Raw genomic sequence first — 22,739 nt, forward strand, 5'->3', positions numbered from 1 at the left:
CTCCGTTTTTGTCTCGAGTTGGCCAGAGGTGATGGGAGCTATGGTCCGACACATCTGTGGGGAGTCAGTTTAGATAAATTTGACCTAACGATGGAAATCATGAGTGTCACATTGTAACATTATGCCAGCATCACTGCTGAGCCATTATGATGCACTGTTCTTTGGTGCCAATATTATCCATCCCCAGACAACAGTCTTCTCCTGTGCTCCTCTTTTACATCCAGCTGGCTGGTTGAGATTGGCATTTCTGCCAGTGCAGACATAGAATCAGCTGTGCCAGACACTTGGAGTGAAGGACGCTGGTTGGACACAGTCTAGTACCTTTTGTTTATTATTTATAACAACCCTCTGTCTATTGACCCATTGAAATAGCAAGCAGATCCCCACCTCGTATGTCGGGAAACAATGTGGAAAATTCCTTATAAACATTATTTGCTAAGAAGAGTCACATCTCTGGCCAACAGAATCAATAATAGTCAAAGGTGCAAGTAGTGAAAACAACTTCATTCACACGCTTTGATAGCTATTCTCATGCATGAAGTGAGACTTATCAACTCACCTATTAACCCATCAAACTTCAAACATACCGAAATATCAAGACAGAGCAGCTCAGCTACCTTTAGGAAACCATTTACATTATGATGCCACTTGAATTTCCCACAGGCCCTGTCTTATTGCACAGTAGTTAAAGGCGGTTAGAAAAGGATGTGGTTAGGACAGGGGTCTTCGCTTCCAGTTTTCTGAAGTGCATTTAAGAGATGAGTAATTATTCTAATCCACTTTAAAGACTGTGAGCACACTCCAAGTTAATTCGTCCAAGATTTTTGTTTAAAAAAGATAGGTGAGTTCAAGATTGCAAAACTATTTCATAAATATTCACTTAAAGAGCAAAAGAGCCAGATACTTACCAGCCTAAATGTGTACACAACAGTGTAGCCAAAATGCCTTGGCTTCATAAAAGCAATCGCGAGAATAATTGAAGAAATAAAACTCAATTCTAAAAATTACAGAGAGAGGAAGAGGTAGATACCTACCCCACATCTATTCACTTGAGCTAGAAATCTATTGCTGTGCAATGACCCTCTTATACAATTAAAAATCATGTGGAAAAGATGGAACAACCCTGCAGTGGTGATCTGCCTGAGGAAATAATATCAATAGAGAGGAAGGTTTAACATGTTTGCTATGAATTCCCTTGCATTTCAACTGCAAGTTAGAATCTCTTTGTAACCCTTATTGTTTGGCTCATTTCTTGAAGCTGCAGGTCTTTGGGTTGCTGTGAGTTTTCCGGGCTGTATGGCCATGTTCCAGAAGCATTCTTTCTGAACATTTCACCCACAGAGGTTGTGAAGTTTGTTGGAAACTAGGCAAGTGGGGTTTATATATTTGTGAAATATCCAGGGTGGGAGAAAGAACTTTTGCCTGTTTAAGGTAGGTGTGAATGTTACAATTGATCACCTTGATTAGCATTGAATAGCCCTGCAGATTGAGAGCTTGGCTGCTTCATGCCTGGGGGAATCCTTTGTTGGGAGGTGATTAGCTGGCTCTGGTTGTTTCTTGTCTGGAAGTTCCCTATTTTTGAGTCCTGTTTTTTATTTACGGGTCCTGATTTTAGAGTTTTTTAAATACTGGTAGCCAGATTTTGTTCATTTTCATGGTTTCTTCATTTCTGTTGAAATTGTCCACATGCTTGTGGATTTCAGTGCCTACTCCATGTAGCCTAACATGGTAGTTGCTAGAGTGGCCCAGCATTTCTGTGTTCTCAAATAATATGCTGTGTCCAGGTTGCTTCATCAAGTGCTCTGCTATGGCTGACTTCTCTGATTGAAGAAGTCTGCAGTGCCTTTCATGTTCCTTGATTCATATTTGGTCAATGCTGCATTTGGTGGTCCCTATGTAGAGTTGTCCACAGTTATATGGTATACGGTAGACTCCTGCAGAGGTGAGAGCTTCGAAGCCGGGCTTGCAGCTTCCAAGCCTGGCTGCTTCCTGTCTGGGGGAATCCTTTGTTGGAATGTGTTAGCTGGCCTTGATTGTTACCTGTCTGGAATTCCACAAGCATGTGGACAATTTCAACAGAAAGGAGGAAACCATGAAAATGAACAAAATCTGGCTACCAATATTTAAAAAATTCTAGAATCAGGACAGTAAATAAAGAGCAAGATTCAAAAAGCAGGGGAATTCCAGACAGGAAACAATCATGGCCTGCTAACACCTTCCAACAAAGAATTATCCCCCAGTAAGGAAGCAGCCAGGCTTGGAAGCTGCAAGGCCATTCAGTGCTAATCAGGACGGCTAATTGCAACATTCAGACTTGCCTCAAACAGACAAGAGGTCTTTCTCCCACATTAGACATTCCACAGATAGATAAACCCCATCTTCCTAGATTCCATCAAACATCACAACCTCTGAGGATGCCTGCTATAGATGTGAGTGAAATGTCAGGAGAGAATGCTTCTGGAACATGGCCATACAGCCCAGAAAACTCACAGCAATCTAATTCTAAGATAGACTACTGTTTTCAATGATGGAGGTTTAAGGCTAAGAAATTGATGTTCACAAGGTATGTGATGTTTATAAGCGAGAGCACTTAAACTGAAAAGCTTTAGACTATTGCCCACTGCTTTGCACGTCTTTTAGTGAATAATGCAGAACTCATTTTCAGTCTCCAGTACTGAGATTATGTCGATAAATTCCAAGCAGCATAACAATTTAGATATCATTCCCACCCCCAGGAGAACTGCATCAGCCCAAAGGAAGTCAAACGAGGACACAGTTTTGTCCCAGATTTTGATATGTCCGTTTATATGGATACCTGCACATTTAGACGTAACTGCTGTGATTGAAATAGAAATACAAGGCATCTCCACACAATAAGGGAGGCCCATTTGTCTTCCTGTTCAGTCAGATAGTCTGGTGCTCCCTGTTGATATGTTAAGTTAAGTACTCCGACTGGTGTATGATTCTTCATTTTGGATTGAACAAGATCAGATTTGGATTGGATCAGAAACATTGCTGAACAACAAATTTCATCAGCCCTAGCCAGTGTAGCCAATGGTGACATGTGATATGAGCTGCAGTGCAGTCACATCTGATGGAGACACATTCTCTGGAAACAGAGATTTCAGAGGACTGTTATCTGGAGTCTGTCAAGAACGATGCATGGCTTTGTTATTTCCAGCTGAGTCAGACACTACATTTGGAATGAGATTATTCAGTTTTACTAATAGCAAGAAAGAGAAGAATGCCAATATAGACCACCAGTGTGATCTCATGGATAACTCAGTAGGCTTAGTTCAGCAATACATTCACTAAGTATCTTCTGTCACTCATCGTGATGACAATCAGAGTGGCAACCCTGTGAATAAGCTCCTAAAAGTATTAGAAAGGGGGGGGGGGAGAGAGAGAGACATTAGGCTATACTTGCTGGGAATTTGTCATAACAAACAAGAGAGGGGACTTTCTCTGTGATTGCACCCCATCTCTGGAACTCCCTCCCTAAAGCAATAAAAATGTCCCCACCTTCCTCTCCTTTAAATTTCTAAAAATGCACTTATGCACTTTAGTGTATGGAGAAGAGGAGGACTATGACACTTTAAACCACTGTAATGTTGGCTAACAGATTTGTATTACATGGTTTCTATGATACATCTTAAACGAAGCACCGGTGTCAACCATTTTTAATGTAATGGTTCTTAATTTGCTTTTAGGGTGTATATTGTAATGTTTACTCATGTTTTAGTTTTTTTATGTCTTAGTGCAGTGGTTCCCAATCTTTTTTTTTTTTACTAGGGACCACTTTGACCAGAGACCAATTTGATCAGGGACCACTTGGACCAGGGACCACTTTGACCAGGAATCATTTTGACCAGGAATCACTTTGACCAGGGACCACTTGACCAAGGACCACTTTGATCAGGGACTACTCTCCAACATTAGTACCAAAAGGATTACAGATCAGTTTTTGGTCAACTTTAGGTTCTTTTTATTATTTGGGGTGCTCTCATTTCTGATACAGAACATATGCCATCCAGTAGTCGCCATCTGCTTGCCCACAGAAAACCATATTTAACAATCTAGAGCTGTTGTGGTCTATCCAATGCAATTTTCTGATTCAACACCCCAAATAACTCCAGGAACATGCATAAAAATGAAGACACCCAAGTGCCCCCCGCTTCCAGGCACCACAGGGGGGTTTCACAAGACTAGTCACTCTCGTTGCAATGGTGTAGTAACGATGAGGCCACGGACCATATTTTCATTTTTGCGGACACATGTTGGGAACCACTGTCTTAGTGGATAGTTCTTGTTTCGTTTTTATTTTAACGCTCAATTCTTTAGTTGTAAGTTTATGGTTGTTATTATCCAGTATCCTGTATTATTTTAATATGTTTGTACTCGTTTTGAGGCATTGAATGTTTGTCTTTTGTGTGTGCATGTAAACTGCCTTGAGTCCCTCCGGGGAGAGAGGGCGGTCTAGAAATAAAGTATTATTATTATTATTATTATTATTATTATTATTATTATTATTAGCTTCTGATTTCTTGCAGTTTCTCAAGCCATTCCTGACATGAAAAATTATTATTATTATTATTATTATTATTATTAACACAACAAGATGAATCCACAACAGACAATATCACTCTGCTGTCTGTTGTATTGGATCACACGCTGGACACTTCCCAAGTGTCTAGGACTGTGTGATGTATCGGCGAATAATGTGTGCAGATCCCAGTAAGGTGGCCTTCAGCAGCTGGCAGATGGTATTTGTGGCACAAGTTCCAATGAATCATTTGAGCAACGGTCTTATGCCTCTGCTTGTAGTCTGTCTGCGCGATCTTCTTGCAGCAGCTGAGGATGTGATTTATTATTATTATTATTATTATTATTATTATTATTATTATATAACAGCCTATGGGCTGGATACTCAGGTGATGCCAGTTGGTTGATGAGATGGTATTAAGTAGGATTTTAATATTTCAGGGTGTGGAACCTCTTCTCTGGTGCTTCGATTGGGGAGAGGAATCTCTGATTAAAAATGCTGCCTTGAAAAGTGTATGTGTGTGCATTCCTCATTTGTTAGACTTGGTATTCTTTATATTCAATAATATATTCTATGCAAATGAAGCTGATGTTTAATGACCTCACCAGCACCTGCCCCTTCTGATGCTGCAATTGGTTATCCCCAATTCTCAGAGTTTTTGCAATGGAATTTCAAGGCCTGAGATAAGACCTATCCTGGCAGCTGTACTGCTAATGTCCTAGGAAAGGTAAGTTCATGCTGAATTGCATGAACAGTAAAATCTCTATTTATTAATTTTATATTCTGCTTTTCTCTTTTAATGCAGGATCCAAGATAACTTACAACATAAATGAAAATAGAACACAATTAAAACCAGTACATTATAACATTAAAAAGCAATTTTAAAACTATTAAATAAGCTACCATATTGAATCCAAGCACTAAATGAAAAATTCTAAAACATTAAAAACAAACTGTTCAGAGCATATTAAATGAAAAGAACAGCATATATGCCTATTCCATTAAGCCACATCTGTAGCTAATAACATGAACAGCCATGTGCCTTCTGTTTTAGAACCACAGAATTACAAAGTTGGAAGAGTTCACAAGGGCCATCTAGTCCAATTTCCTGCCAAGCAGGAACATGGTGTATGATTCTATCAATAGCATGAATGGATGATCATAAAATACATAAACACTAAATACTATTTAAATATGAGATATAAAATATAAAATATAAAATATAGATATGAAAGTGTCCCTCAAAATATACAAACCTTGAACAATGACATTAGTTGGGTCATAGAGGGATAACATTACCCATCAACCTCCTCCTAACCTATGGAGCGTAAATACAATTTAATTGTTTTTTGAAAGAAGGGAGGGAAGGGGCTGTTCTAAGTTCAAAGGGGAGGGAGTTCCAGAGAGAAGGAGCAACCACGGAGAAGGCCCTCTCTCTTGTGCCCACCAACCGCACTTGAAACTACAACAGCCATGATTCCATAGTATTGAACCATGGCAGTTAAAGTGGTGTCAAACTGCATTAACTCTACAGACACCTCTAAGCCCTTTGTCTATAGAAGCTAGGAACTGTTACGTTCCTTTCACAGTGAGTTTTTCTGATTTAACAAGTAGAACACAAGAAGATGAGTTTCACCCATCAATTAAGTAGTTACATTGTGTGGACCAAAATGCCACCTCCTAATAGCCCTAACCAGCACAACCAATGGGGAGATATTGGAGTCTAAGATCTGGAAGGCAGTGTTCTGTTCGTCCATAAGCTTAAGCTGCAAACTCAATGCTTCCCAACCTAGGTAACACACATATTCTACTATGCGGCTTAAGGTAAAAGAAATCATTGGAGGCGATGAGAAAGTACATTATAGTGTTTATCAGCCTTAAAGAAGGGACATCTTTTGGCTTTTATCTCAAAGCACAACTGTGCCACTCACAGAGAAGCATATTGGCTCAGATACAACCCCTAAGTAAAAAATACTCAGAGTTAGGAGTCGGAACACTGAGCCACTTTTGAGAAAAAAACCCATTTACGGCAAATCAGAGGCTCTTTTTTGTAATGAAGTCTGCTGCATTTATACAATTATGAGTCCAGTGGGAGAAGCTTTAGTTTTTTTAATGGCTATTTCTTTTCTGAAATGGGAAGTAAACAGGAATAAGAGCCACCCACGTTTCTGCATTTCAAATAAAAGCAGATATTTAAATGACTTGTTTGCATGGTTCTGCCTGGTGACTGGAATTCCAGGCTCCCCTCTTTTTTTCATCCACTCCATTCCCCAATTGCCAAGTGATACTTCATCTTCTTCCACATTAGTCTGGATATTTGCAATGCATGCTTTCCTTTGGCTGAACAAATTTTATATTAATTTTTCAAGAACCGATGATTAACAGAGCCAAGAGCTGTAGGACACGGATGAGTTACATCAGGTAGAACTGAACAGTTTCCCAATCTGAATTTGATGGGAGATGCAGGGATGATCAGGATTAAAATGCAATGAAGTGAGGAGGGGGTGTTAGAGCAATAGGAAGCTCAGGAATGTCAAAACAAGTGGAAATGAAGGTCAGATATTGAGGTGCATTGACAAAGTCAGAGGGAAATGAGCTGGGGAACAGCAGGCGTTTGCCCAGCAACACAGGCACACATACTGAGAGACTTAATACACAGCATTATTGACTTCACTCATTTTACAAATCTCAAAATTCCTCCTGCTCTCACTCTCTCTGCACCTTCCTCGATAAGTGAAACAGTACCTGGCAATCTTGCAAAACACCAAAGCTACAGGTCCCTGGGTTCTCTGTTTATACAAATGCTTTTGAACTGTGTACAGAGAGAGACAATCGAACATCTCTGACTACATAGTTTAGACCACATCTCTGACTAAATAGATAAAGGGCAAGATATACTGGAGGGTGAATCACATGGCTGACTGGTAGTTATTTAACTGAGGACAGGTGAGTTTTTTGCAATCTCTCCTTTGGGTCGTGCCATCTCTACTAATTCTCGGAGTCCCCTCCTCTCCACTGCCGAGACATGCCATTTGAACTAAACACAGAGAGGAGGGCCAGGTGTGCTGTCCTGAATTCCTGGAAGCAAAGGAATTATAGAAGTTTAACAAGCAAACAAACAAAACAAAGTAAATGGAGCAGCACAGGGGTCTGGCCAAGGCCTCCATGAGTCTGCCGTGTTGCACCAATGTGCCTGTCACCTCAGAAATCCACGACTCCTCTTTCTGCACAACCTGTGTTTTCAGTCTGCACCAGGAATATCTCTAAGTATCTCTGTGCCTACAACTATCTAGATTATTTGTAAGATTCCACTGTTTTACCGGTCATCTGCATACAGAGAATGAATCACTAGCATATCTGCATTACACATAATTGATATTGCACTTCAAAAACTAAAGAGACAGGATGTGAAAGTACACTTTTAAAGATGACATAAACAAATAATTTGGTCTTTTTTGTGTCAGGAGTGACTTGAGAAACTGCAATTTGCTTTTGGTGTGAGAGAACTGGCCATTTGCAAGGACGTTGCCCAGGGGACACCCGGATGTTTTGATGTTTTACCATCATTGTGGGAGGCTTCCCTCATGTCCCCACATGGGGAGCTGAAGCTGACAGAGGGAGCTTATCTGCACTCTCCCCGGATTGGAACCTGCTATCTGTCGGTGTTCAGTCCTGATGAGCACTCTTTCTTCTACTTGGGTATAAGCCAGTTTGCATACAAATGCAGTTTTGTGACAGCCAACGTGGAACAGTGCTGAACATGGATAGCGAATGTGTGAGTTCAGAGATTCCTGGTTAGCCATAAAGATCTGCAGTATGTTTGGGCTCGTCTGGCCTAATTGTCCTGAGAAAAAGGAAACCCCATGTAGTCCACCTAAATTCCTTGGCAATCTGAAAAGGTGTCATGACAGAAGAGACACTGGTGTCCAGAATGTCTTCATCTTTCTTCATGTGTGATCCATTTCTTTTTTGTATCATGACGCAGTCAAGGAAAAAACATTAGGCGTAGGTCCTGACTCTTGCTCCCAGGTACCAATAACCCATCATATCAGATAACAAAATACAGAAACAGACAGAAACTTCTCAAGAATAAACATCTAAAAATCATAGGATGTGCACGTGTCTCCAGTGCTTTAAAAGTGATACACCTTTGTCACACCAGAGTTGTAATTAAAGTAGAAAAGCTTCAAAAACTTGACAAAAGTGAAGCTGAGAGGTTAGCAAGGGCTACTCTTGATCCTGAACACATTTGTGAAGCTTCAGGATCCCGTTCTTCACAAAAACATTGCAAGCCATCCTTTCTCACCATTGCGCATGGAGGCTATACTACAGAACCTGAAAAGCCAGGTGCCTCGTTTTCTCTCTGTGTGTTTTGCAAGTGCTGAGGGACATGCTTTCTAGAGAGATGCCTGGCAAACCTGCCTTCCTCTTTCTTTCCAACAACAATAACAACACATGCACACACAATGCCAGCAGTGGTTGGATAACTACTGCCCCCTTCCAAAAGTGGGGTAAAGTGACATTTCTTCTCAAGCTAGAGTCAGGTGCACGAAGATGTGTGCACATGTGTCACTGACACGAGGGTGCACCTTCACCCTCCCCTGAAAAGAAGACAACCTTCTGGAGAGCTTGGTCTGGACTGAAATACCATTTTTTGTTTCAAATCAAGGCAGATAATACATTGTATGCCATCAATCCCATGAAATCTGGTTGCTCTCATTGGACTATCCATGTTTGTTCATCCAAAGCTGACCCCTGTCTCAACTAGTGATCCACTGGAGACCCTGCATGCATTTGATATGACTTTTAAGAGAGAGGGTTCCTTCTACCCCTATTGCTCATTAAGTTGCCTTGAGGTAATTAAGACACCAAAGAGGAAGAATATCCCAAACTAAGGAGATTAAATAGGCAGAAAGAAACCGAGAGAAGAGCTGGAAACCCATATACCACCAGCTCCAGCACCACAACCATTAATGAGAAACCATTAATTATAATCCCACAATCTGATCAGCAAGCCTCCAGTAACACAAGGGGACTCACAACTATTGATGCAAGATGTTAGAAGCAGCACCGAAACCCTAAACAGATGGAGACAATACCTCTCCCATCAATCTTGTTCTCCTGGGGAGAAAAGGCAATGCAAGCCACACTTTTCTTATGGTTGTTCTTTATTTTTTATTATATGTTTTTTAATTGAAATTATTTTCCCTAAAGTGGCAGCTACTTCTCATCTGATTGTTGCTACCATGAAACAAACTGAATTTGCTTGAGTGTTACAAAATGATGTTGGGAGAATGGGGGGGGGGGGGAGTACAGACTGACAAACACTTGCCAGTGGACATGATTTTCCTTCTATGTACTCCCCTCCGACATCACTTGAAAGGGGATCTTCTAAAAGCTTTGAATAATGAGAATCATTAATCATTTGTTATATTATAAAGTACCTTCCAACTGCAACCTTCTTTGGAGCGCTTTGGGGATACCACACAGACAATTATCAGGAAATAACATCCCTCGCATGATTGTTGTTGTTGTTGTTGATGATGATGATAAGAAGCCAATATTTTAAACACAGACTTAAATTAAGATAACAAAAACAACAGCAGAGAAGCATTTTCAGCCAAACAACCTTCCAAAAACATAATGAGATGCTTTAACCAAAAGTTAAATGAAGAGAAAGTCTCTCACGGAGCAGGGATTTCTTAACCCTTCCCACCCCCGCAGTACAGAAAATCACCCATGTCAGATATCATATACCCTTGGATTATTCATAGTTGCTATGGCACATTTATAGACATATGAACACACGTAAGAATAACATGTTAGTCCCACTCACACTGATTCCACAGACATATCACTCATTATGCTTCCCCTGCTGCATTTATTATTACTTGCAGGGTAAATAAAATACAATGTGAAACCCCATACACTCAACTTTCTGTAAAAAGAAAAAATAATAATTGCCAGATTTACAGGCATACATAGCTTAATCCTCCCGTTTCACCTTATTCCCAAATGGGGAAACAGGTGCTAAAGTAAAAAATGCTTGAGGAGGAAAGGAAAGTTACAATTTACAAAACAGATGCAAGGTCTTAGATTAGCCAAGTGTGCTCATTTCCACCTACCTTTGCATGGAAGAGAAATATCCAAGGGATGCTGCCGGTGGGGGAGTAAAGTCCAGGTCAGAGAAGTTTTTTAAGAGAAAGTGGTCCGAAAAATTCCCAGCCGGAAGAAGACACCCCCCACATACACGCTGTGGTCCCCAAAAAAAAACGTTGAGGATCAACTGAGTGCCGGGGAGTGGAGAACATGCAGACAAGATGCAGGCAGTTGTGTTAGATCCATAGCTGTAAGCATCGAAAGCACAGAACATGGAGATAGTTTAAAGCCACAATACATGTTTAAAAATCGTGCCTGTTCCAGATAAGGAGCCTATAAGCCGCAACTCTTTCTCCCCTTCGGATCCAGGGGGCTGTAATGCTCTTGTTTCCTTAAGGATGGAGAAAACAGAGGGGCAAAAGAGAGCAAGGAAGGAAACAAGCCTCCTTAGAGAAGAGCCCAGGTGAGCCAAAGAGCCAGGGAGGGAGGGGTGGAGGATGCAATGGGAGAACTTTCCCCGGGAAGCTCTTGGAGAAGAGATTTGTGTGCTGTTTTCTCTCTCTTTCTCCCTCGCTGTTCTTATGGTATGTTCAGTAGAGGCTTACAAAGAGGATGCATCGGGAAAGCAACAGTATAACTGAACAGACAGAAGGAGAGGGAGAGAGGGAGAGCGCGGGAGAGGGAAAGGAAAAATGCTGTCCTTATAGTGACACCAAATGTCTTTAGGGGAAACCTGCAATTACTGAAATGCAGTTTTAAGAGATAAAGTGAACAGGGAAACTCTCCTGCTCTCCAAGACACACAGTCTTTTTGCCCCCAGCTCCCCATCGATAGAAGCAAGTTGAGAGGAGTCCTCTTCTGTATATGCCTCTATTCTAGCCTTCCCCAACCTGGTGCCCTCCAGCATCATTAGAATACAGCTTCTCATCCTTCCCAGACAGCAGGACTGCTTCAGGGCACATGGGACAAGGCATCGGGTTGATGGCGGTTATAGTCCAAGGCAGTAATCTCCTGGACTTCGCTCTCCTTCTCTGTTCCTTGTAAGACAGAGGTGAGCAGTCGGCAGGCAGGTGTGTTTTTAATGGACCCTGGGATCCTCAAAATTGAACTTCTGCAAAAGAAGCAAACAGAAGACTTCAGAGCTCAAAAATTGGTTTGAACACCAGAACTGAACTCATAGACTTGCCACACAGTATCTATTATCCACTCCTGCCCACCTCCTGCTGACTTCTTGGCTATGTTCATTTCCGCAGTATCATCCAGGGGAATGGAGTCATTTTATTGTTGGCGTTGCTAATTCCCTGGGGAGAAAGACATTCTTACTGATCTATTCCATATCATCCCAAGATCTACAGGAAGATCATAGTATACTTTGTCCCCACCTGTTGTGAAAGGCTAGCAGGTTATGAATATATCTGAATGGCTAAGTTGCTCCTCGAGTCCTTAAGAAATCACTACAAGAGAATTATCAAAACAAAAAGAAAATTATGTGCCTATATTTTGTATATTCTTCTGAAGGGAGCCAATTGTTTACAGGTATAATAATGGATTCCTATGCAGGCAGAATATAGTTTATCTGAAATGTTTGGGATTTGGGGATTCTTTTTTATTTTGTAATACCTGTGTTTCTAAATATGTACACAATGAGATATCTTTAGATGAGACCCAAATGTAAACAGAAAATTCATTTGTGTTTCATACACACTTTATGTACATAGCCTAAAGGCAATTTTATGCACAATAATTTGAATAATTTTGTGCATGAAGCAAAGTTTATGAACCATCAGAAAGCATATGTTCCTATCTCAGTCACCCATGTGAACAATTTCGAGTTTTGGAGGATTTTGGAATTCTGGATAAGGGATGCTTAACTTATACTACATTTTAAGAGGGACAAGCCAGAGCACATCCCTCATAAACAGTTAAGATTATTTTCTTCTGGAGTGCTTTTCTTTTAGTTGAACTAAAATGCTCAGTTCTGCTGCTGATTTATGACTTTTACGGTTGTTTTCAATTTATTCCTTTAATTTATATTTTGTTATTTGTAAGTGTCTTGAAAGTTTATGTAGTTGTACTGAAAACTGTAATGGGAACTGAATATTCCATTAACCTTAATACCACAGATGCAATTAAGATTTGCATGGCCCTCTGAATCCTATGGGGTTTATTATGACTAAATAATATACACCAACTAAGGGTCCTTCCAAACAGGCCCAATATCCCAAGATTTGATCCCAGGTTTTCTGTTAATCCCAGGTTATCTGGCAGTGGGGACTCGTATAATCCAGTTTAAAGCGGAAAACTTGGGATCAGATCCTGGGATAAAGGGCTTGTCTGGAAAAGTCTCTGGGAGAAAAGGGTTTGACTCCCCAACACAGCCATGAAAAACCTGGTAGGTTCATCTTACATATGGATTAAATATAGAATAGATGTGATCACTTGTCAGGTGGATCCATAATTAGTTGGAAAGCCACATTCAGGGACTCATCAACAATGGTTTCCCTTCAAACTGGAAGGAGGTCTCAAATGGAATGCCTCAGGGTTCTCTCCCAAAGCCATTGCTCTTCACCATTTTTATCAAAGACTTAGATGACATCTTGGAGGAAATCCTTAACAAATTTGCAGATGACACAAAACTGGGGAGGGGTAGTTAACACTTTGGAAGATAGGAACAAAATTCAAAAGGTCTTAGGTGCACTAGAAAATTGGGCAGAAATTAATAAACTGTAATTCAGTAGAGACAAATACAAAATTCTCATTTAGGGCACAAAAATCCAAATGCTCAGATATGGGATAGGAAAGGAACCTAGGGGTTATTGTTTATCACAAACTGAACATGAACCAACAGTGTGATGCTACACTAAAGAAGGAAAATAGATCTCCTGTACTCTGTGCTGATCAGGTCTCATCTGAAATTCAGTTCTGTTCTAGGTGTCTCATTTTAAGAAGAATATATGGGAAGGATTTTAGAGGCAAAGATGAAGTACTTTGGCCACATTATGGGAAGACAGGAAAGCTTGGAGAAGACAATGATGCTGGGGGAAATGGAAGGAAAAAGAGGCTGACCAAAGGCAAGATAGATGAATAGTATCCTGGCTTGACTCTGAAGGAGCTGGGGGTGGTGACGGCCGACAGGAAGCTCTGGCATGGGCTGGTCCATGATGTCACAAAGAGTCAGAAGCAACCGAACAAATAAACAACATAAGACCTCACCACATGGGTTTTTTTTAGTGTCTTGGGATGCTTCCCCACGAGTCCAGCGATGAATGGGCATGCTGCCCATCACACGACATTACTGGACTTCCAGCAGAGGCCCTGCCCACAACCAGAGGGAAGCACTATATGACACTTCCCTCGCAACACGTGAGGCTTCCTATGTTGTGCTATGGAGTCAGCATGTATCCATGCAGCTTCAGCAATGGGGAAAGAAAGCATCACCACGAGAGAGCAGCACATCGGGTAACAGATTTGCCCCGCTGCCCCTCAGTTCACTGGCAAAGCGTGACCTTTCACCAGGCTAATGTAATATGGTCCTATGGTTAGAGCTGGTTCAGATAAGGGTGAGGAGAACAATAAGAGACATACAACATATGGGGAAAGGTTGAAAGGGCATGTTCGGCTTGGTGAAGAGAAGGCTGAAAGGTGACATGTTTGTGCTGTAAAAATTCCTCAAGGGCTGTTTATCGAGAGGAGGGAGCATGCCTGTTCTCAGCCATCCCTAAGGTCTAATTATTTGAATTTTCAAGAGGGTAGATTTCAGTTGAACATTAGAAAGAACTTCTTGACAGTAAGAGTAGTTCATCACTGGAACCAACTGCTTTGAGAGGTGGTGGAAACTCGTTTTTTCTGCACATCTTCAAAAAAAGGCTGGAGGGCTACCTGCTGGGGATGCTTTACATCGTGTTCCAACACTAAACAAAGGCTGGACTCAGTGGCCCATGAGACCCCTTCCAATTCTACGATTCTATGACACTTGCCCCTCTCTTTGTCACTTTAAACAAATTCTATAAGATTATTCTAGAGTGTGCTTTTTTCAGTTGAGCTGGAAAATTGAACTTACCATATTTCTAAAATCTGCTAGTGCTTATTTATTATATTAGGAGCGAGCCAATGTATTTGAGAAAACACAAAGTTTAAAAAAACTTGGCATTCTATTGAACGTCCTTTGACCAGTAGCTGGCCATTTGGAGTGCCTCTGGTGTTGCTATAAGAAGGTCCTCTGTTGTGCATATGGCAGGGCTCAGGCTGTATTGTAATCGGTGGTCTGTGGTTAGTTCTCCATATTTGCATTTTGTGGACTCCATTTTGTAAGGTTGGCTCTGCATCTCGTGATACCAGAACGCAGTCTGTTCAATGCCTTCTGAGTTGTTCAATCTTCTGTGTGCCCAGGAGGAAGTCCCTCATTTGGTATCAGCCATGGATTGAGGTGCTGGGTTTTAGCCTGCCACTTTTGGACTCTCGCTTGCTGAGGTGTTTCTGGAAGTATCTCTGTAGATCCTAGAAAACTATTTCTTGATTTAAGGCATTGGTGTGCTGGCTGATATCTGAACAGAGGATGTGACAGAGATGTCACTGACTTGGTCCTTTCATTATTGACTTCTACTTCCCGGCGAATGTTTGGTGGTGCAACACCGACTACACAGTATAATTTCTCCAGTGGCGTAGGGAGCAGACAGCCTGTGATAGTGTGGCATGTCTCATTAAGAGCCGCATCCATTGTTTTAGCATGGTGAGATGTGTTTCACACTGGGCATGCTTACTCAGCAGAGTAGCAAAGCGCAAGAGTAGTTGTCTTCACTGTATCTGATTGTGATCCCCAGTTTGTGCTAGTCAGCTTTCATATGATATTGTTTGTAGCGCCCACTTTTTGCTTGGTATTCAAGCAGTGCTTCTTGTAGGTCAGAGATGCTGTGCTGATTTATGCTGATTTCGGGTTTTATTCTATTGCTAGCTTTTAATTTTTCTTTTGATTTATATTTTGATATTTCTAAGTGGCTTTAAGTTTGATTTTTGCACAGAAGGGGAAAATATAAAGTGTCAATATACATTTTTAAATTCAGTAACACACTACTACTCAAGATGCAGGTTTCATTTATTAGCCATCATGGTTAATAATAGTCATTGGCAATGCTCTTTTCTCCTCTGCGCATTTGTCTAATCCTCTTTTCAAGCCATTTAACCCAGAGGCTGTTACCACATCTTGAGGCAGTAAATTCCATAAATTAATTATATATTATTATGTGATAAAGTGCTTTCCCTTGTCTATCCAGAATCCACTGTCAATCATTTCCATCAAGCAGCTTTGAGCTCTTGTGTTATGACAAAGGAAGAAAAAGTTCCTTCTCTCAATTTCTCACATTCTCTGAACCTTATAAACCTTGATCATATCCCTTCTTTGATTGACTTTAGTTTGGAGAAAAAGTTGAAAAGCGATGTGATGGTCATGTTTAAATATTTAAAACAATGTCACATTGAGGAGGTGGCAAGCTTGTTTTCTGCTGCCCTGGAGGATAGGATATGGAGCAATGCATTTAGTTATTTGTCATGTCAGAAGCAAGTTGAGGGTACAGTTAACATCTATTTAAAAACAGTCCTTTCCTTCCCAGTGGCTGGACCAACAGAAGTCTTCTTTCCAAAACATATTCCCACTTCAGAAAGCTGATTTTCTTCAGATCAACACCAGGGCACAGCTAAATACCCTGTGAATGCTTGCTCTGATTCTAAGAATACAATTTACTTTTTGAATGACTTGTATATAACATGAAGACACATTTAACACACCCACTTTAGTCTTAATATGATATTTTCATACAGTTAGGAGCCCACGGTGGCACAGTGGGTTAAACCGCTGAGCTGTTGAGCTTGTTGACTGAAAGGTCACAGTTCAAATCCGGGGAGCGGCGTGAGCTTCCACTGTTAGCCCCAGCTTCTGCCAAGCTAGCAGTTCGAAAACATGCAAATATGAGTAGATCAATAGGTACCGCTCCGGTGGGAAGGTAATGGCGCTCCATGCAGTCATGCCGGCCACATGGCCTTGGAGGTGTCTATGTACAACACCGGCTCTTCAGTGGAGATGAGCACCACACCCCAGAGTTGGACATGACTGGACTTAATGTCATGGGAAAACCTTTACCTTTACCTAAGTATTACAACCATAAGTACCTACCCACATTGTAAGTTAGAGATGAGGAACAAGTAATCCTTCATATCCATATATCAGCCCTAGATAGTATAGTCACTTGTGAGGTGTGATGGAAGCTACAGTCCAACCATTTAGTATTTTAAGGTTAGCTTCTGTTTGTTCATATGTATGTTGCCACTGGTATCACTTGGGCTTGTAGGTATGGGAAAAAGGGCCTTTTTGTACATATATGTCTAGACAAGTTCACAGCTTGGGAGTGATCCTAGACTCATAGCTGAGCCTAGAACCCCAAGTCTTGGCAGTGGCTAGGGGAGTTTTTGCACAATTAAAACTTGTGTGCCAGCTGCACCCATTCCTTGGGAAGTCTGACTTGGACACGGTAGCCCGCGCTCTCTTTACATCCTGTATATATTACTGCAACTCATGGTGTTGCCTCTGAAGATTGTAGGGAAGCTTCAACTAGTTCAGTGAACAGCAGCCAGACTCCTCACCAGAACGGGGTACAGGGAGCACATAATCCCCTGTTACGTCAGCTCCACTGGCTGCCAATTTGCTACCGAGCACAATTCAAAGTCTGGCTTTAGCCTATAATGGTTCTGGCCCAGTTTACCTATCTGAATATATCTCCCTCTACAAACCACCAATGAGTTTAAAATCATCAGGGGAGGCTCTGCTCTTGGTCCTACCACCCTCGCAAGCGCAACTGGTGGGGATGAGATACAGGACCTTCTCAGTGGTGGCTCCCTGGCTGTGGAACTCCCACCCAAATGATATCAGATATGCCCCCTTCCTCCTGGCCTTTCAGAAAAAAACTGAAAACCTGGCTTTGGGATCAAGCTTTTGAGCAAAAGATACAGCGATAGAATAAGAATGACCTATGTGACTGGCAATATACTGATCCTGGATCATGATTTTAAACTGGCGGAATTTTAAAATTTTTAAATGTAAGTTTTGTATGTTTATAATAGTTTGATTTGATGTTCGGCATCTATGGTTGCCTATTGTAAAGCCGCCCTGAGTCCCCACCTCAGGGGTGAGAAGTATAAATGCTTGAGATAAATAAATAAATAAACAGGCCTTCAAACTGGCTTTAAAGAACCACATGCTTCATGTTGCTTCTTCGTAAAATAAATTATGGAAGTGCTTGTTTAAAGTGAAGTGCGTCCAGAAAGCTCCTAATGCTAGCAATCAAAATATACTGTGCCGTTATCTGTCATTTCTCTTTGTCTGGCAAAAAGACAAAATGTCTGAGCAATGGGAAAATGTGAGACGGTGATAACTAGAACCTCCCTCCATACAACTCCCTGAATGAAGCCAGGTGATTAGAGTAAATGCCTCATCTACAAGAATACTTGTTATTGCAATAGCTTTCAAATGCAGTGATTTATTGTTATGGTTAGACTGTGGGTGAAATACCATTTCCTTATTCTCAATCCTTTTTATTTTAGAGTTATCTCACGTCCATTTGATGTGGGAATTATTTATAAATTGCCTATGTATGTTGTAGTTTTATAAGTTGGAAACTACCTTGGAAGGTCGTGAAAGGCAATTTCAAATACTTCAAACAGCAAATTACTATATAATGAAGAACTTTTCCCCGATTGACCACATGCAGCATAGTCTCCATTGCTCTGTACAAACAACACTATTTTTCTTTCACGTATCTATGCTTCACTTCACACTTATATTGGAAAAAAAAATACTTTTTGGACTACAGTGTCCAGAGTCTCCCAGCCAGGTGGTGGTGGAGAGTTTGGAGAGTCAAAGTAAAGAAGGTGTTGGAAATAGCAACCTTCTTCAAGCCACCACTAGTAATTTGTTTGTATATAATTCTGTTTGCTTACTTCTTTCATGTCAGGAGCAACTTGAGAAACTTCAAGTCACTTCTAGTGTGAGAGAAATGGCCATCTGTAAGGATGTTGCCCAGATGTTTTGGATGTTTTACCATCCTTGTGGGAGGCTGTTTGCTTACTTATTGTATGTATTTTTGGTATGCAGCTTTCCCTTTTCTCTATATTTCTTGAGGTTGTAGGAGGGGCTGCAGACCACATGATCAGATCTGAGACTGCTCAGAGCTCAGACTCCATTTTAGAGGACAGACCCCCTCCCCCACCCCCATTAGACTCTCAGAATATAAAGATCTTGCTGTTGATCTTGCATTGTAAAAGACATAGGATTATGGAACAACTGGACGATGAGATTGGACAATGTTTTAACTAGGAGACAAAATTGATTTATGTTTGTATTGTTCTTGTTATAGTTTTATATTATGTATTAATGTTTTAAAATGTTAATGGTATTGTAGGGCATTGAATTGTTGCCTCTGTAAACTGCCCTGAGTCGCCTGAGGGCTGAGAAGGGTGGTACATAAAAACATTAAATAACATTGTAAGAAAGATCCACTGTGTTATCTGCACAGAGAAACTACTTCAAACCTAGCTGTAACTGGATTGACAAGATTGACAATAATACGTGCATGCTGAATACATAAAGTAAACCAGATATGTTACTTTTAACAAAGTCTATTTTATTTTAGTATCTTAAGAACATGATACAGAAACAAGATATTTTATGGGAGAGTACTGTAGATGTATTTTTGGGTAACTGAAGAAAACACTTCTGAATAACTGCTATATTTTGTATATTGGCATAATATCTGTTCCTAACAGATCAGAGACAACTAGGTTATTAGTCTAGCAACTGGAAACCAAATTGTACATGTGGTTATATACCACTGAAGAGAAGATTTTACTCCAATGAGTTTTTGACTCTTCTCTAGAAGATCGTACTTTTACAGAAGGTTATGATTTTCAAATGGTTGTGAATGCCATTTTTCTCCAAAAAGTCATGGAGATTCTGGTTTTCCAAAAGAAGAAAACATTTCCAAACCCTTCTTATAATGTTTTTCCCTTGCCATCTTGTTTCCTGTTCCTCTGACTTGGACCAATGCTTCTGGAGCTCTGGATAACTTTCACAGCATCCAAACACACACACCAACATACAGCTAATCTAGCATCATCACTGCAGTTCTGACCGATATGCAGTACACAACAGATGACACACAACCTATTTTTTAGATCTTTACTGTGCCTAGCAACCAATTGGGGATGTGGGTTGAATGGGTCCATATACAACTTGGCACATCATAAAGTGGTTGGGTTTCATTGTCCTTTCACATTGCAGCTCAATCCACACATTCAGCACAACAATGCTGTCTTACCTTGAACAGATTTATGGTAGCATAGTTCTTGCAAATTTCATGAAGAATGCAAATGAAAAACGTTCTCAATATGTCAAGATTTCTGCAAGTGATAGTAAAGCACCTCTGCCATGCTGTATCTTCCAGGCTTAGTTCTCTGTTTGTATGCAGATGGCCCTAACATTAGATAGAATAAGATGGGCACCAAAGGTAGAAGAATTTGAATTTCAAGAAAGTATTGTGTTGTAGTAGTTATTTAATTTGTTGTTATAGACTTTTTAACTTTATTTTCACTAGAAGGGAGAGAAGAATGTGTTGGATTCTTCACCTTAGATGCCAACATAATATGTCCAGCTTTTTGCTTGGATGGCTTTGAACCATTTGCTGCTCTGTCTCAAGCTGAAAATGTCCATGAGAATAGTAGAGAAAGCCCCCAATAGTGCATCTGATTCATAAAGGAAATGCTTAGAAAAGGGCAGATTGAAAAAAATTGCAGGATATAAAAATAAGCATAATTTATCCCAGAGATGCAATTTCTATGTCTTTTGTCTAATTTGAAAATAATAAATAATAATAATTTTAATTTGTGTCCGACTCTCGGGGTGGGTGCCCATCTCCATTTCTAAGCCGAAGAGTTGGCATTGTCTATAGACACCTCCAAGGTCATGTGGCCAGCATTACTGCATGGAGTACCGTTACCTTCCCGCAGGAGTGGTACCTGTTAATCTACTCACATTTGCATGTTTTCGAGCTGCTAGGTTGGCAGAAGCTGGAGCTGACCACGGAAGCTCATGCCGCTCCCCGGATTTGAACCTGCGACCTTTTGGTCAACAATTTTAGCAGCTCAGCGGTTTAACTCACTGTGCCACCGGGGGGGGGGGGGTCCTACTCAAGTATATAGTGTTGAATTTTAAGAGATAATCACTATTATATTAAGAGATAATCACTATTCCAGAGAACAAGAAGAAGAACAAGAAAAAGGGTGAGTTACAAGAATAGCAGGATCCCTAAAGATATTCAAGGGATTCTGAAAAGGAAGGAAGAAGACACAAGACAAAGAAGATAGGTTTTGTTTGGGGTTTTTATAATTATGAAGAAAGCAATGATGTATAAGGACACAAAGTGTTAGATAGGACTTCCAGTTTTCTATTTCTTAACTTTCCTATCTTCTATTTTTTCTATATATGGTATTTTATACTCACTTTTCTGTTCTTTTGTTTTAGTCTAGATAAGACTTTTTTTTCTTTTTCTTCCTTTTTTATCATAGAAACCTTTTTTGTATTAGACAACAATGGAAGAATGGCTAATTTAACAAATTTACGAGGCCATAAGAAATCTCCAGCAAAGCATGTGTGGAATGCGGAAAGTACTTTATCAGTGTCGCAGATGGACGGTGAAGCGACAGCTCCCCTGGTGGCCAGGAAAGTTGGAACGTTAAATAGCCCCTGACTGTCTGTCTATATGTGTTGTGGGTCTATGTCATTGAATGTTTGCCATATATGTGTACATTGTAATTCACCCTGAGTCTCCTGCAGGGTGAGAAGGGCGGAATATAAATACTGTAAATAAATAAATAAGAAGATTATTTAAAAATCATATCAGAAGTGACTTGTGCAAGTTGCTTCTGGTGTGGGAGAACTGGCCGTCTACAGAGACTTTGCCACCCTGCTGGGAGGCTTCTCTCATGTTCTCATGTTCCCACAGACAGGAGCTCACTCCATCTCACGGATTCGAACCAGCAACCTTCAGGTCAGCAACCTAGCCTTCAGGTTAGCAGTCCAGCCAATACAAGGGTTTAACCCATTGCGCCAGCGCAATGGAAGATGATAATATAAGATATTAAAAATCCCTACTCTATATCTATTCTTGTGCCCTTCCCTATTTCCTATATGTTATCAATAAAGATTACATTGGGGAAAATGGCTTTCTTTATACTACTCAACATTTCATTACAATCTGCTCATCTATGCTAGGATACTACACCATTATTGTTTGCTAATAATAAATGCACTTTTCACATTTTGATTTTTCCTTATCCTCCCAGCTATTTTGTCTTGCTCAACCATGTTTATAATAGTCTGCCAAGTCAGGAAGCAGCCCATGCATCTGATGAAGTGGGATGCAGCCCATGAATGCTTTTGCCAAATAAAACTTGTTACATCTTTAATGTGCCATTAGAAACTGTTGTTTTCATTGCAACACTATAGCAGCTGAACCTGTGAAAATGTTGAAAGGCATTTCTTGTGGAAGACAAACAAAAATACATTAAAGGAAGGTTCAATGTGACAGACTTGATTTTACCCCTAACAGTACACTCTCAAATTTTACTGCCACTTTTTCTCAATATAAATCCTTTTTACACTGCCTTCTCTTACTTAGCTGTTTTGTTTCCCTGCTGTAATTGCGGAAGAAAGATGTATAAATACAAATACATAAATCTCCTGTGCATATCAACTTAAGAGTAAAAACCAATTACCAAAGGGTCATATGCGTAAATAAGTTGTTCAAAGGCCCGCACTATAATTCAAAAAAATAAATAAATGTGGAGTTAGCCCTTTAAGAGGAACTGTGTTGTTCATCAGGAGCCTCCGGTGGCACAGTGGGTTAAACCGCTGAGCTGCTGTGCTTGCTAACCGAAAGGTCACAGGTTCGAATCCAGGGAGCGGCGTGAACTCCCACAGTTAGCTCCAGCTTCTGCCAACCTAGCAGTTTGAAAGCATGCAAATGTGAGAAGATCAATAGGTACTGCTCTGGCA

At 40.5% G+C, this 22,739-nt stretch overlaps 1 protein-coding gene across 3 annotated transcripts in view; it reads right to left on the reverse strand.

Moving 5' to 3' along the window:
* Positions 1 to 11,703, reverse strand: part of CACNA1I (calcium voltage-gated channel subunit alpha1 I) — a 411,460-nt gene extending 399,757 nt beyond the window's left edge. For all 3 annotated transcript variants that reach the window (XM_060777091.2, XM_060777092.2, XM_060777090.2), the window contains exon 1: positions 10,669 to 11,703. The gene's annotated coding sequence lies outside the window, so the exon portion shown is untranslated. The remainder of the gene's footprint in view (positions 1 to 10,668) is intronic.
* Positions 11,704 to 22,739: the final 11,036 nt, after the last annotated feature.

This window comes from Anolis sagrei, chromosome 5, assembly GCF_037176765.1.
Source record: "Anolis sagrei isolate rAnoSag1 chromosome 5, rAnoSag1.mat, whole genome shotgun sequence".
In the NCBI taxonomy this organism is placed as follows: domain Eukaryota; kingdom Metazoa; phylum Chordata; class Lepidosauria; order Squamata; family Dactyloidae; genus Anolis; species Anolis sagrei.